At 40.0% G+C, this 15955-nt stretch overlaps 1 protein-coding gene across 2 annotated transcripts in view; it reads left to right on the forward strand.

Moving 5' to 3' along the window:
- The window catches only part of LOC101611286 (small integral membrane protein 15-like), a 30433-nt gene extending 17022 nt beyond the window's left edge, over positions 1-13411 (forward strand). For both annotated transcript variants that reach the window (XM_045157610.1, XR_006638594.1), the window contains exon 2: positions 12959-13411. The gene's annotated coding sequence lies outside the window, so the exon portion shown is untranslated. The remainder of the gene's footprint in view (positions 1-12958) is intronic.
- Positions 13412-15955: the final 2544 nt, after the last annotated feature.

Consider the following 15955-nt stretch of genomic DNA (forward strand, 5'->3'; position numbering starts at 1 on the left):
TTAAAAAATGGGCTATGGAACTAAATAGAGAGTTCTCAAAAGAAAAAAAATACAGATGGCACATAAACATCTAAAAAAGTGTTTTACATGCTTAGCCATCAGGGAAATGCAAATTAAAACTACCTTAAGATTCCGTCTGTCTCCTACCAGAATGGCTAGCCTCAAGAAAACAAATGACAATAAATGTTGGTGAATATGCAATAAAAAGGGGAACCCTTTTACACTATTGCTGGGAATTTACCATATGATCCAAACATATTACTCCTAGGCCTATATCGTAATGACTTTTCTTAGAATCTTAGAGATACTTACACAACCAGGTTTATTGCTGCTCTATTGACAATAGCTAGGAAATAGAACCAGCCTAGATGTCTGTAGTAGTTTGAATATATGGCCCCCAATATATTCAGTTCTTTATTGTTTGTACTTTGCGTCTGTAACCACCTGGCTGGAGGAGGTGTCACTGGGTAGATCTTAAGGTGTGGTAGTGGGTTTCAGATTTCAATCTAAAGATAGGCAAAGTGTGCCTAGCTGGAGTTCCTAAAGTGTGCTGTGGCTTTTGATCTTTAGGCTTGTGCTTCTCTCTCTGTGTGTTTGGTTCTGTGAAAACAGTCCAGCTTCTTCTGCCGTGATGGAACTTCCCCTGGATCTGTAAGCTTCAATAAATATCTCTTTCTCCATATCTGTGTCTGGTTTGAACCTGACCATGTGGATGTTAATCTTTTGGAACCTTTGTTTTGAAGGAATGGGCACGGGCTTGGTGCTTGCAAATGAAGATGCCTTCTGGAGTGGTAAGCTAAGTTTTATGGACTATTCTGATGAGAGTTTGAGAATTCTAAGTGTAGACAATATTTAACTTTGAGGCTTGGCTTATGAGCTTTCTAAGGGGCAGGAAAGACTGCAGAGGACTTTGTTGGAACTGGGCTACTGGCATAAGGGCTGGCTGCATTCTGCTGCTGAGACCCAGAGAGTTTGATCAAGGTTAAATTTGTAATGGACTGATGTGCTTGGCTAAAGATATTGGACTGAGAGATTTAAGATTTTAAGCTGGAAAACCTCAAGCAAGTTAAAATTACAGGCACTGAGACTGGTTTTAGGTTACTGAATCTGCTATTGTCAAACACATTAGCAATCTTAAAGGAAGATGGTCCAATTGGCCTACTATGGAAAGGATGCCTGAGGAAAGACTATCATAGAAATGCAAACACTGTTGGAAAGAGTTGACTGGAGAAGTAAACCTGTTTTTCAAGGTTATTATTTATTTTGTCTGTGAATTAAGAATATGGCTGTGTCCTACACACCTGGTATTGGTTTCAGAAGCATGAAAAATGTAAGGAGTGATCGTGAATTGCACATGCTTCCAGGAGCTGCCACTGAGATGTGTCATGAGGTAGGGCTTGATGTCCTGATAGGCTGAAAGAGCCTTTGGAAGATGGACCATGATTTGCATGAAGACCTGAAGATGTTTTGTATATACCAGGACAATGCAAGGGCTACCATAGAGTGCATTGTTGACATAAGATGGAAGTGTTCCCTGACTATTCTGCCCAGCTGGAGGGGCAGAACTGGAAAATCTGGAGACTGTCAGTCCCTTGTTGTATTGAACTTGAACTGCAGAAGTTTGATGTTTGTTTGATGGTGGTTGAGTTTGCATTGTTTTAGTCTTTCCTTGCTATGCCTTCTACCAGTTGAGAATGTTTACTCTGTGCCTTTATATGTTAGAAGTGTTTAACTTGTTTGATTTTACAGTTCTTAATATCTTAAATTGGTCAAGACTGTGGGGATCTTTGAAATTGAACTGAGTATAGTTTACAATGTGTGGTGGTTATAAATCTATTGGGGGCCAGGGGCGAAATGTGGTAGTTTGAATATATGGCCCCCAATATATTCAGTTATTTATTGTTTGTAGTTTGCATCTGTAGCCACCTGGCTGGAGGCAGTGTCACTGGGCAGATCTTAAGGTGTGGTGGCAGGCTTCAAATTTCAATCTAAAGATATGCAGTGTGCCTAGTAGGAGTTCCTAAAGTGTGCTGCGGCTTTTTGACCTTTAGGCTTATGCTTCTGTCTCTCTGCTTGGTCCTGGGAAAGCAGGCCAGTATCTTATGCTGTAATGGAACTTCCCCTGGATCTGTAAGCTTCAATAAATATCCCTTCCTCCATATCTATGTCTGGTTTGAAAGTTCATCTCAGCCAACACGAATGTGTCTGCTACAATGTCTGTCCACAGATGAATGGATAATAAAGATGTGGTACATTTGCACAATGGAGTTCTATACAGCAGTAAAGAAAAATGATTTATGAAATTTGCAGAGAAATGGATGGATCTGGGAAGGATTATACTAAGTGAGGTAACCTAGGCACAGACAGCCAAACATCACATGTTCTCTTTCATGTGTGAATCCTAGCTACAAATGTATAGACTTGTGTGTGATCTGGAACCAAAAATAAGTAGCAGAGGCCCATAAGCTAGAAAAAGTCTGCAAGAAAGGGAGGAGAGGGAAGGCCTTAAGGTGGTGGTGTTGTATATGTGTAAGTAGAATAATACATTACTGCAAGGGGAAAGGCCTAAGTGAGGTCAGGGGATGGGATTGTATAAAAAAAGGGAGGGGTGGGTGAAGATCAATCAAAATTCAAGATATTGTGAGCTAGACATATGAAAATCTACTTTCTTTCTTTCTTTCTTTCTTTTTTTTTTTTTTTTTTTGGCTTTTCGAGGTAGGGTCTCACTCTGGTCCAGGCTGACCTGGAATTAACTCTGTCATCTCAGGGTGGCCTTGAACTCGTGGCAATCCTCCTACCTCTGCATCCCAAGTGCTGGGATTAAAGGCATGTGCCACAATACCTGGTGAAAATCTACTTTCTTGAATAATGGCACATCTAGAAGCCATAGATTGTTACTAGAAAATTTTCAGTGCCAGGGATGGGATACCTTCCTGTGAGTTTCTGTTCATAGTGACCTCCAGCCTAATTAAGTTTCCATTAGATATCTAATTCTTGATGTACAACTTGTGGAACAAAAGTGGGAATTTTGTCACTCTATATAGGTTCTGGCAATCATATGTTGGTGGTGGTGTTGTCATTGTGATCTTGTAAAAACAAAAACCATTTCTTTATCTACATTCCTTTTTTTCCAGGTGAAGAAGACCACCACCCACCAAGAGAAAATATTCTTTTTTTAAAAAAAAAATTTATTAACAACTTCCATGATTACAAAAAATACCCCATGGTGATACCCTCCTTCTCCCCTCTTGCCCCTTTGAATCTCCACTCTCCATCATACCCCATCCCCATATCAATCAGTCTCTCTTTTACTTTTGGTGTCTTGATCTTTTCCTCCTCTTATGATGGTCCTATGCAGGTAGTATAAGGCACTGTGAGGCCATGGATAGTCAGGCCATTTTGTGTCTGGAGGGAGCATGTTGTATGGAGTCCTGCCCTTCCTTTGGCTCTTACATTCTTTCTTCCACCTATTCTGCATTAGATCCTGAGCCGTGGAAGAGGTGATACAGATATTTCTCTACTGAGCACTGTGGTCATTTCCTTCCATCACCATGATAACTTCTGAGTTGTCCCAAGGTCACTGCCATCTGAAAAGAGAAGATTCTCAACCAAAAGTGAGAGTACCATTAATATAAGGGTGTGAACATTAACAAAAGTGCTTACTGGGCAGTTTGATAAGCATAGTATATACATTTGGCCAGACAAAAGCAGAAGTTACACCCCTAGGGCTCATGAATACCCCTGTTTTAAGTTTTCAGTATCAGGGATATATTCCCTTCCTTTGGAGTGGGCCTCCAGTCGAATTAGAGAGCAGTTGGTTTCCCCCATAACAGATGTGCCACTATTGCACCCGTTGGCTCACTTGGCCTGGCTGGCCAATTATAAGGTCTGCAGTGTCAACTGATGAGTATCTTCACTGGTGATTTCTCTTTCTCCCATTGAACTGCATGCAGAATGGCTTCTTCCCGTTTTCTGTCAGCTGGTCTACATGGAGGAGGTTATCAGCTCAGATCCAGCAAGATTTCTCAGAGGCCTTGCAGCCCAAGTATATGGAGTCTTCAGCAATAGGTTTTTAACATCTATTCCTGGTGGGAAACCAAGGGCCTCATCAATGGCCTATAATGTTTTGGGGGCATCAGGGATCTCCCTGGCCAACAACTCACTGGAAGATATCCCATCCCTGGCACTGAAAATTTTCAAGCAACAATCTATGGCTCCTGAGTGTTCCATTGTCCAAAAAAGTAGGATTATATATGTTCTATTTATATCCTCTTAGATTTTGATTAGCTGTCTGTCCATGTTTCCTTTACTCAATCTCTTCCCCAGACCTCATTTTGGGCCTTTTCACCCCCATTAATCTATTCTTCTACTTACATATATACAGTACCATCCTATTAAGTACCACCCTCCCTTACTTTCTCTTTCCTTTCTATCTCTTTCCTAGCTTACTGGCCTCTGCAAATGAGTTTTTTTTTTTCCTTCTCACACAGAAGCCCAGTCATCTGGGATCCACATATGAGAACATTCATGCTAGGATCCACATATGAGAACATTCAACACTTGGCATTCTGGGCCTGGGTTACCTCACTTAGTATAATCCTTTCCAGATCCATCGATTTTCCTGAAAATTTCATAACTTCATTTTTCTATACCGCTGAGTAGAACTCCATTGTATAAATGTGCCATATATTCATTATCCATTCATCAGTTGAGGGACAGCTAGGCTGGTTCCATTTCCCAGATATTGGGAATTGAGCAGCAATAAACATGGTAGAGCATATACTTCTAAAGAAATGAGATGAGTCCTTAGGATATATGCCTAGGAGTGCTATAGCTGGGTCATATGGTAGATCAATTTTTAGGTGTCTTAGGAACCTCCACACTGATTTCCACAATGACTGGATCAGATTGCATTCCCACCAACAGTGTAAAAGGGTTCCTCTTTTTCCACTTCCTTGCCAGCATTTATAGTTACTTGTTTTCATGATGGTTGCCAATGTGATAGAAGTGAGATGGAATCTCAACGTAGTCTTAATCTACATTTCCCTGATGACTAGGGATGTAGAACTTTTTTTGGAAGTTTAAATGTCATCTGTATTTCTTTTGAGAACTCTCTATTTAGTTCCATAGCCCATTTTTTAATTTGCTTGTTTGATTTCTTATTATTTAATTTTTTGAGTTCTTTGTATATCCTAGAGATTAATCCTCTATCAGATGTATAGTGGGCAAAGATTTTTTTTCCATTCTGAGGTTGCCTCTTTGCTTTATTCACAGTATCCTTTGCTGTACAAAATCTTTGTAATTTCATGAGGTCCCAGCAGTCAATCTGTGGCTTTATTGCTTGAGCAATTGGGGCTATATTCAGAAAATCTTTGCCAAGATCAATATGTTGAAGGTTTTCCCCTACTTTTTCCTCTAGCAGTTTCAGAGTTTCAGGTCTGATGTTAAGGTCTTTAATCCAGTTGGACTTAATTCTTTTGCATAGAGAGAGAGAAGAATCTATTTTCATCTTTGTAAAGATAAATATCCATTTTTCCCAGCACCATTTGCTGAAGAGGCTGTCTTTTCTCCATGAGTATTTTTGGCATTTTAATTGAATATCAGGTGGCTGTAGCTACTTGGACTTGCATCCTCTATTCTGTTCCATTGATCTACATGTCTGCTTTTGTGCCAGTACCATGCTGTTTTTGTTACCAAGGCTCTGTTTTATAGGTTAAAATCAGGTATAGTGATACCACCAGTCTCATTTTTGTTGTTCAGTATTATTTTAAATAGTCGAGGGTTTTTTGTGCTTCCAAATGAATTTTTGGATTGTTTTTTCTATTTCCTTGAAGAATGCTGTTGGAATTTTGATGGGGATTGCACTAAATGTGTAGATTGCTTCTGGAAAGATTGCCATTTTCACTATATTGATTCTTCCAGTCCAGGAACAAGGGATGTTTTTCCATTTCCTAGTGTCCTCTGCAATTTCTCACTTGAGTGTTTTGTAGTTTTCATTGTAGAGATCCTTTGCTTCCTTGGTTATATTTATTCCAAGGTACTTTATTTTCTTTGATGCAATTGTGAGTGGGAGTGATTCTCTGATATCATTCTCTGTGTGTTTCTTGTTAGTATACAGGAATGCTCCTGATTTCTGTGTATTTATTTTATATCCTGCTCCGTGGCTGTAAGTGTTTATCAGCTCTAACAGTTTGCTGGTAGAGTCCTTTGGGTCCTTTATATATAGAATCATGCCATCTGCAAATAATGATAACGTGATCACTTTCTTTCCAATTATAACCCCTTTTATGTGCTTCTCTTACCTTATTGCTATGGCTAAGACTTCCAGTTCTATATTAAATAAAAGTGGGAACAGTGGACATGCTTGTCTGTTCCTGATTTTAGTGGAAAAGCTTGCAGTTTTTCCCCATTTAGTAATATGTTGGCTGTAGGCTTGTCATAAATAGCCTTTATTATATTGACATGTGATCCTTCTATTCCTAGTCTCTGTATGACTTTTATCATGAAGGGAGGTTGGAATTTGTCAAGTGCTTTTTCTGTGTCTAATGAGATAATCATATGATTTTTTTCCTTCAGTCCATTTATATAATGTATTAATTACATTTATGATTTTGCATATGTTGAGCCATCCCTGCATCTCTGGGATAAATCCTACTTGGTCTGGGTGAATGATCTTTCTGATATATTCTTGTATTCTGTTTGCCACTATTTTGTTGAGAATTTTTGCATTTATGTTCATGAGGGAGATTGGTCTATAATTTTATTTTTTTTTTCTATTTTTGCCTGCTTTTGGTATCAGGGTGATACTGGCTTCGTAGAAGGAGTTTGGTAGGATTCCATCTTTTTCTATTTTATGGAAAAGCATAAGAAGAAATGGTGTTAGTTCTTCCCTGAAGGTCTGGTAAAATTTAGCAGTCAATCCATCTGGGCCTGGACTTTTTTTATTTGGGAGAGTTTTGATAACTGCTCAAATCTCCATACTTGTTATTGTTCTATTCAAGTTACTAATCTCATCATGATTTAATTTAGGTAGGTCATATAAACCAAGGAAATCACCTATTTCTTTCAGATTTTCATACTTAGTGGAGTATATGTTTTTAACGTTTGTCCCTGTGATTTTTTTGAATTTCTCTGGTTTCTGTTATGATGTTGCCTTTTTCATCTCTAATTTTATTAATTTGTGTTTCTTCTCTCTTTCTTTTTGTCAGATATCCTAAGGGTTTATCAATCTTATTTATCCTTTCAAAGATCCAACTTGTTGTTTCATTGATTGTTTGGATTATTTTTTTGGTTTCTATTTCATTAATTTCTGTTCTAATCTTTATTATTTCTTCTTATCTACTGATTTTTGGTTTGCCTTGTTCTTCTTTTTTCAGCTCTTCAAGGTGAATCATTAGGTGGTTTCCTTACAACCTTTCTAATTTCTTAATATAGGCACTTAAGGCTATAAATTTACCTCTTAGGACTGCCTTCATTGTGCCTCAGAGATTTTGGTATGTTGTGTTCTCATTATCATTTGACTCCCTGAATTTTTTGATTTCCTTCTTGATTTCTTCATTGACCCATTCATCACTTAGTAGTGTACTGTTTAGTTTCCATGATTTTGTGTATGATCTATAGCTTTTCTTGCTATTGATTTGTAGTTTGATTCCATTGTGGTCAGATAGAATGCAAGGAATTATTTCAATTTTCCTGAATTTGTTAAGATTTGCTTTGTGTCCTAATATATGGTCTATTTTAGAGTATGTTTAATGTGCTACTGAAAAGAATGTATATTCTGCAGCATTTGGATGAAATGTCCTGAATATATCTGTTAGGTCCATTCCTTCTATGATCTCATTTAGTCTAGATGCCTTTCTGTTTATTTTTTCCTGGGATGACCTGTCAATTAATGAAAGTGGAGCATAGAAGTCCCCCATTACCACTGTGTTTGGTGTTATCTGTGACCTTTGTTCTAATAGTGTATGTTTGATGAATTTGGGTGCCCCCATGTTAGGTGCATATATCTTTAGGATTGTAATTTCTTCCTGTTGGAGGGTGCCCTTAATCAATATAATGTGACCTTCCATATCTTTCTTGACTAATGTTGGAGTGAAGTCTACCTTGTCAGATATTAGGATAGCAACCCCTTCGTTTTTTCTAGGCTCATTTGCTTGAAACACCATTTTCCAACCTTTCAACCTATGATAGTGTCCATCCTTTATAGAAAGGTGAGTTTCTTGGAGACAACAAACTGTAGGATCCTCCTTTTTAACCCAGTCTGCAAACCAATGTCTTTTGGTTGGGGCATTGAGGCCATTGATATTAAGAGATATTATTGAAAGGTGTGTATTTATGTTTGCAATTTTTTTGTAGTTCCGATTCTAGCTTTGTTCCCTTGTGTTAAGTAGTATTTGAGTATTGTTTGTTTTTTCCTGGTTCCTTATATGTGTGCTTTTCTTTCTCTTTGGCATGGAGGATTCTTTCAAGTATTTTCTGTAGAACTGCTTTTGTCTTCAAATACTCCTTTAGCCTGTTTTTTTTTTTTTTTTTCATGGAAAGTACTTATTTATCCATCTATTTTAATGGATAGCTTTGAAGGATAAAGTAACCTTGGTTGACAGTTGTTACCTTTCAAACGTTGGAATACATCACTCCAAGCCCTTCTGGCTTTTAAAATTTGTGTTGAGTAATCTGCTGTAATCCTGATGGGCTTGCCTTTGTAGGTAACTTGATTTTTCTCTCTAACTGCTTTCAATATTTTTTCCTTGGTTTGTGTGTTTGGTAGTTTGATTATATTATGGCTAGGAGAGGTTCTTTCCAGGTTTTGACTGGCTAGGGTTCTAAAGGCTTCCTGTATCTGCATTTGCACCTCTTTCCCAATTTGGGGGAGGTTTTTTCCTATGATTTAGTTTAAGTCGTCTGCTATGCCTTTGGAGTGAAATTCCTCTCCTTCTACTATGCCCTGAATTCTTATGTTTGATCTTTTCATAGTGCCCCAAATATCTTGAAATTTCCATTCATACTTTTCTATTACTTTGTCTTTCTCTTTGTTGGACTGTATTAGATCTGCCACCTGGTCTTCTAGCTTAGATATTCTGTCCTCTCCTTCATCCATTCTACTGGTGGGATTTTCCACAGTTTATTATTTCATTAACTGTGTTCTTCATTGGTAGTGATTCTGACTGGTTTTTCTTTATTATTTGTATTTCCTTATTTGTCTTTATTGACTTCTTTATTTCATTAAATTGGTGTCCTGTATTTTCTTTGATTCCTTTGATTTCCTCTTTGATTCCTTTGATTTCCTCTTTGATTCCTTTGATTTCCTCTTTGATTCCTTTGATTTCTTCTTTGACTTCTTTGAACATATCGACAATCATTCTTTTGAAATCTTTCTCAGGCATTTTCTCTAATCATTGTCACTGGAGGTCATTTCTGATGCATTAATCCTTTTTTGTGGATTTATATTGTCTTGATTTTTAGTGTTTCTTCTGTTATGTTGTATATATTTTTGCATCTTGGGTTAAGTTAATGCTTGGATTTTCTAGCTAGCTGGTTATTCTTAGCTGTATCAATTGATCTCATGTTATATATCTTCAGAGTAGGAGCTTAAGGTGTTAGGTCTGGCTCTTAAGACTCTCAGAGTATCTACAAAGGTATTCCTAGGGGTTGGGTTTACCTGATATGGGTGTATTCAAGTAGGCTGTGTGGCACAAAATACAGATAGATTCTAAAATGTAACTAAACATTGTACACATTCAATGAAAAACAGCTCGGATATTTATGCAAGAATAGGTAATATAAAAACCAGATCCTCTATCAACAAAGAGGTTAAGATTTCTGGTCTGTTGAGGGTTCCAAGTCAGCTTGTGACCAAGTGAGACCCTTCCCTGGTGCAATCCCAGTTACCTTTTTGGATGATTTTGGTCTCAGTTATGCATCCCTCTTTGGTTCCCTGTGGGTTTAATTAGGCTGGCTGGATCACTGGACCACTATTTTGTTTTCTGGAGCTGGGCACTGGCTTTTCCTGTGTGGTAAGCTTAGCCTGGCTGCTGTGGCCCCACATACCTGGCACCACCACTGTTGGAGCTGTCACTGCTAGAACCCCCACTGCCACTGCCACTGCTACTGCTGAAGCTGCCACTGCTGGATCCACTGCTGCTGTAGCTGCTACTTTTGCTGCTTGATCCAGCAGTGCTGCTGTTGGAGCTGGAGCTGATGCTGCCAGAGCCACTCCTGGCAGTGCCAATGCCAGAACTGGAGCTGGAGCTGCCACTTCCGCTGCTGCTGCTGCCGTGGGAGCAGCTGCTGCCAGAGCCACTGCTGGTGCTGGAGCCAGAGCCACTGCTGGAGCCTCTTAGGCCTGCCTGTGGGTCCTGATGCTGTGGATCTCTCCTACTTCTCCGCTGCCATTTTAATTTCTTATACACCTCACTTTTTAGTAAAACTGTTTATTTTGCTGGATATTCTTTGGCTTTTTCTCCCCTAGGCTGCTTTGGTGTGGTTCCTAAATTGCCATCTTAACCGCAAGTCTCTGAGAGAAAATTATCTTGATAATCACTAAGTAATGAAAGTTACTTGAGGCTCAAAGCATTTTTGTAAAGTGTACTGACTGTCATTCCTTGTTAGAGAATTCTCTTCAGAGGCTATAGAGGTAGGCTTTGGGTTGTTTTCAGTACAGATTAGGCAGGCAGCCTCATGTTGTGAGGCCACCATAAATGAAATAAGCCCATGCCTCATAGTCCATGTGATGGTAAATCTCTTTTGCCAATGTAACAAGATTTTTAAATCACCATGGAAACAAAGCTCTGAGAATGTCTATGAAGGACTATAGTGGTTGGAATGCGAATAGCCTCATAGCCTCAGGTAGTTTTTACTAAGCTTCAAAGTATTCAGCAGGTAGAGCCTGATTTGAAGATATGTATCATTGGGGGTTGATCTGGAGTTCAGCTCTGTGTGTGTTCAGAGTCAGCTGGTGGTGGTGCTAGCTTTTGTCTCTCTGTTATAGATGTATAAAATGATCCAGCTTCTTCCATCATGATGAAGCTGCCACTGGAATATATAAGCCTGAAATAAACCCCTTTCTTCCATAAGCAGCTTCTTACCAGGTGTTGGTCCCAGCAACAAGAAGGTAACTGGCAACAGGAATTTTCTAGATTAGGTTAATTGAAGTGGGAAGAAAACCAATCCTAAATGTGGGTGGCACTATTACATGGGCTGATGGTCTCAGACTATACAAAGAAGAAGGAAACTAAGAAGCATCATCCATCACACTCTGCTTGTACTGAACATGCCCTATGCTCTTTCCATGCTTTCCTTACTATGGTAAATAATAACCCCAAACTGTAAACTTAAACATGCCCTTCCTCCTTTCTTAAGTTTCTACCTGTCAGGTATTTGGTCACAGCAATAAGAAAGTAACTAATATAGAAATCTGGTACAAGGAGTGGAGTAATTTCTATGAAAAAAATCAGTTCATTTAGTTAGCAGACCTTGGAAACTAGTTTGTAAGAGGAATATGAGAGCCACGCATGATGGAACATGCTTTTAATCCCAGCACTTGGGAGGCAGAGGTAGGAGGATCGCCTTGAGTTCAAGGCCACCCTGAGACTACATAGTGAATTCCAGGTCAGCCTGAGCTAGGGTGAGAACATATCTTTAAAATAAAAGAAAGGAAAGAAGGAAGGAAGGAAGGAAGGAAGGAAGGAAGGAAGGAAGGAAGGAAGGAAGGAAGAAAGAAAGAAAAGAGGAATGTGAGAGAGTTTGCAACTTTTGGCTAAAAAGTTATTGAAAACTATAAGCAGATCTTAGAAGCAAGAATAGTGACAGAAACACCAATAGTAGAAGCTTTGTTTGTTAGGTTTCAGAGGTAAACAAAGACTATCTGGAACTGGGCTAAGGACAGTTCTAGTTATAAACATGGTCATGTCATGAGAACTTGAATGAGGCTGAACTCAAAAGTAATGGACTAATTTGGTGAAGAAAATCTCAAGACAGGATAGTATTCAGGCTGGTGTTGAGAAAGCAGCTGTAAGTGCTAAAGAGATCAGAAACATTGTAGAGAAATATCCTGGCTGCACTGGGACAACAGGAAAGGTGTCATGAGAGCAAAACTCTACCCATCAGAGGCTACATCTTGGGAAAATTCAAATTCACTTGCAGGAAGAAAGCCTTAATTGAGAGGGTTCCCTGCTCAAACACAACCACCTATGGAACTATTTTGCTAAGGTCAGATTGGAAGGTATACAGAGGCCATTACAGCCATGGTCCAAGGAGGTTATGCCTTATCCCAAACTGGCAGCAGAACTTGGCAGCATTATCCATGTAGTGATGATTTTGGAAGCCTCAAAGAAGCAAGAATCAGGGTGGGGATCATGGATATTGTTCTGTGGTTCCAGAAAGTCACTGAGGCCAGGCAATGTATGGCTGGGTCAGAGTCCCTATAAGGAGGCCTTCAGAGGCATGAAGCTATGATAGTAAACTCTAACTTGTAATGAAGACTCCAGGATATTGTAGATGCCAGAATCATAAAATATCTGTTAAGGAAAGCTGCAGGCTCAGAGTGGAGTCATTCTAAGAGAAAGGCTAAGAGGCAGCAGACTGGAGGGATATGGCTACCCAAGCCATTTGGAGCCTAGACTTTATTAGAAATCCAGGATGCTGGACATGGAGCTGAAAAATTTGGGGTTTTCTGGGTTTTTGTTTTGTTTTGGTCTGATCTTTCCTTGCTATGTCTCCATGCCTCCATTTTGATTTGGGAATGTTTACTATGGGCCATTCTATGTTGGAAGTATGTAACTTATTTTTTTTAAATATATTATAGGACCTCATAGTTAAGAGATTACCTGAGTTTCAGAGGGAACTTTGAATACTATGAGAACTTCTGGAATTGAACAGAACGCATTTTGCATTATGAAAAGGCCATGAGCCTAGGGGAACAAAGAGTGTTTGGTTATGGCTTAAAAGTCTTATGTTTCAGGGTTCTGGCCAATACATGTGGAACAGATGGTGGATAATACTGGGGAGAACCAGGATGCATCAATAGAACAAGAAGAGCCAACTGCCTACCATAAGATGAGTCACCTCCACTTCATCTGTCCAGGCCCACAAGTCATTACAGAGGAAGCAGCCTCCTCTCACAGCTAACCTGAAAACTAGTCCCAGCGAGATGTGATCACTCAAACCTCATCAAAACAAAGATCCAGAGGCTGCAGAGAAAGCAATGCTAAATCAGCTACATATTTTGCTCCCAAGTCTTGGAACATTGCTTATAAGGGAGCAGAAGTGTAATGCCTCAGGGTGGCTGGGAATAGCCTGAGGCACTGTGTACTCCCACTCAGAACCCGACTGAGTCCTCTTGATCCCCACAATGAATACCAATAACCCCACTAAAGAAGACCTTCAGCAGAATTGGGGTGTGTGTAAGATAGTCTAGGAGTACCTTTTAATAAAGAATAAATCATAGGGCTGGAAAGATGACCCAGCAGTTATGGTGCTTGTCTGCAAAGTCTAACAATCTGAGTTTGATTCCCCAGTACCTATGTAAAGCCAGATGCACAAAGTGGCTCATGTGTCTAGAGTTCATTTGCAGTGGCTAGAAGCCCTAGTGTGCCCATTCTCTCTCTCTCTCTCAAATAAATAAATATATAATTTTAAAAATTAAAATTAAGAAAAAGTGATCTGGGAGTCATGATACACACCTTCAATTCCAGCACTGGGGAGGCAGAGGTAGAATGATCACTATGTGTTCGAGGCTACCCTGAGACTACATACTGAATTCTAGGTCAGCCTTGGCTAGAGTGAGACCCCACCTCAAAAAAATCAGAGAAAAAAGTGAGACATTAAGCCAGAATTTAAAAATAAAAAAAGATATAAATTAATTAAAAAATTAAAAAGTGTTGTTTCAGTGTCAAGTTGACAGGGAGTGTGTTGCAGTCAGGTTCACATTGCTGGCAGAAATTGAAAGGCCCAAGAAGCCAGGAGCCTAGAAATACTATCACGCTCCAAAAGGAGCTTTAGCGGGGCCCTGCATACCTCAAACTCCAGGCCCTACTCTCTGCTAGGAAGTAAGTAGAAAGTCACTCTTCTCATTGTGTCAGAGCCCGCTCTCGATATAAAACTAGGTGAAGGGGCATAAGACAGGCCCTTGAGGATGGGAAGTGAGTAACGGATTAAACCACTTATCTGGCTTCTGTAAACTGCTCGCATCATAAGCCCTAATAGCCTGTCTTAACCACACTTTGTCAACCCCACCCAAGAGCCCACACAAATGCTGACCGCTGAGGTTATAGGAAACTGATTGGTCCATGGAGCATGGGCTTGAGTAATTTAAAATGATTGGCTTAGAAACTATGGAGTGGCATAAACTGACTGGCCCGCACTGCGTGGGCTCCTGATGCTAAGAAACAATTGGTTTTAATGCACAGGCTTTGTTAGAAACCATATAAAAGTTGTCCCGTTCCTGCATTCGGGGTTCTGCAGTCCTCTACCCCTGCATGGTGTACGACTGTGGGCCCCAGTGCGCTTGGAATAAAAATCCTCTTGCTGTTTGTATCAAGACCGTTTCTCGTGTGTGATTTGGGGTGTCGCCATTTCTGGGCGGAGCGTAGGGTCCTCGTTCTGGGGGTCTTACAAAATCACCTAATCAAGAGCAGCTTTTGGGAAAAAAAGGGGAGGTTATTTTGTCTTACAGACTCAAGGGGAAGCTCCATGATGGCAGGGGAAAACAATGGCATGAGCAGATGGCATGACAGATGAAGTGGAGGTGACTCATCTCATGGTAGGCATTGTGGACATCACCCCTTTGCCAACATAAGGTGGTCAACAGGGAAAGGAGAGTGTGGCAAACACTGGCAAGGGGAAACTGGTTATAACACCCATAAACCCACCCCCAACAATACACTGCCTCCAGGTTGCTTTAATTTCCAATTGCCATCAGCCAGAGAACCTAGCCCTCAGAACACCTAAGTTTATGGTGGACACCTGAGTCAAACCACTACATGGTGGAATTTTCATGGTTATTCTCTGGTCGTTCCCTGCACTGACATGTTTATTTTTCTCCAGGGGCTTCTTACCTCATGTATTCTCCTGCCCTAGTCTTCAGCAATAAAAGAAGAGGTTCATTTCACATTTTGTTTCACTCATTATCCCAAGTTAATACAAGCTTGGAAGGGTTCATACTCAATGTCCTTCCCAGATTTTGTAATTGTTTGTATGTCCATGACACTTTGTCCTATGAAAGTTAAACTAGTTAGTTGTAATTTTTTTTTGGGGGGGGGGAGGTCTTCAGTGTTTGTATCTATAGGCCTGGTATCTTTGCTGTAGAAATTCTTATCTCAGGTTTTTTCTGGACATTCTTAACCATGTTGAGCTCTTTTGTCTTCTGAGTCATGCTAAAACATTCTGGCTTTAATGCCCTCATCCAGCTCTACATATAGTAACATTGGTTCCATGCAGACTGGGTGGTAGGAGCTGACACTTTTCTGCCACAGAGTCCTTCAGATGAAGTTCATGAACCTCTTCCCTAGCTTTACTTATTACTATTCTCTTCTTGCCCCCCCCCCCTTAAAAATAACATTCATTGATTTTCCCAGGGGCCCTGTCTTCACAAAAAATCATGAGAGGTGGCCAGCCTTACAGAGCAGGGGACAGGTAAAAAGAAGCAAGCCTTGAATAGGTATAGGGACTAATGGCTTCATTCCCCAACTTGAATATGGTCCTCAGATTTGTTACCATGAAAAGCCTACTTTTTCTACTGCCCAGTGAAGCCAAAGACAGAGTGGCAGGACAAGAACAAACTTTGTTGGCAATAAACCAGCTAGTGGAAGACTTGTCACTTCCACATTGCTGGGTTGAGCATCCACACCAGGAACAGTTTAAAAGAGGAGGGAATTTATTTCAAGCTTGCAGATCCAGTGGAAGTTACATAGATGGTGAAAGAAGCTGGCCCCTTATCACAGATCCAAGTAGGGAGGAA

This window comes from Jaculus jaculus, chromosome 8 (genome assembly GCF_020740685.1).
Source record: "Jaculus jaculus isolate mJacJac1 chromosome 8, mJacJac1.mat.Y.cur, whole genome shotgun sequence".
Classification (NCBI taxonomy): Eukaryota; Metazoa; Chordata; class Mammalia; order Rodentia; family Dipodidae; genus Jaculus; species Jaculus jaculus.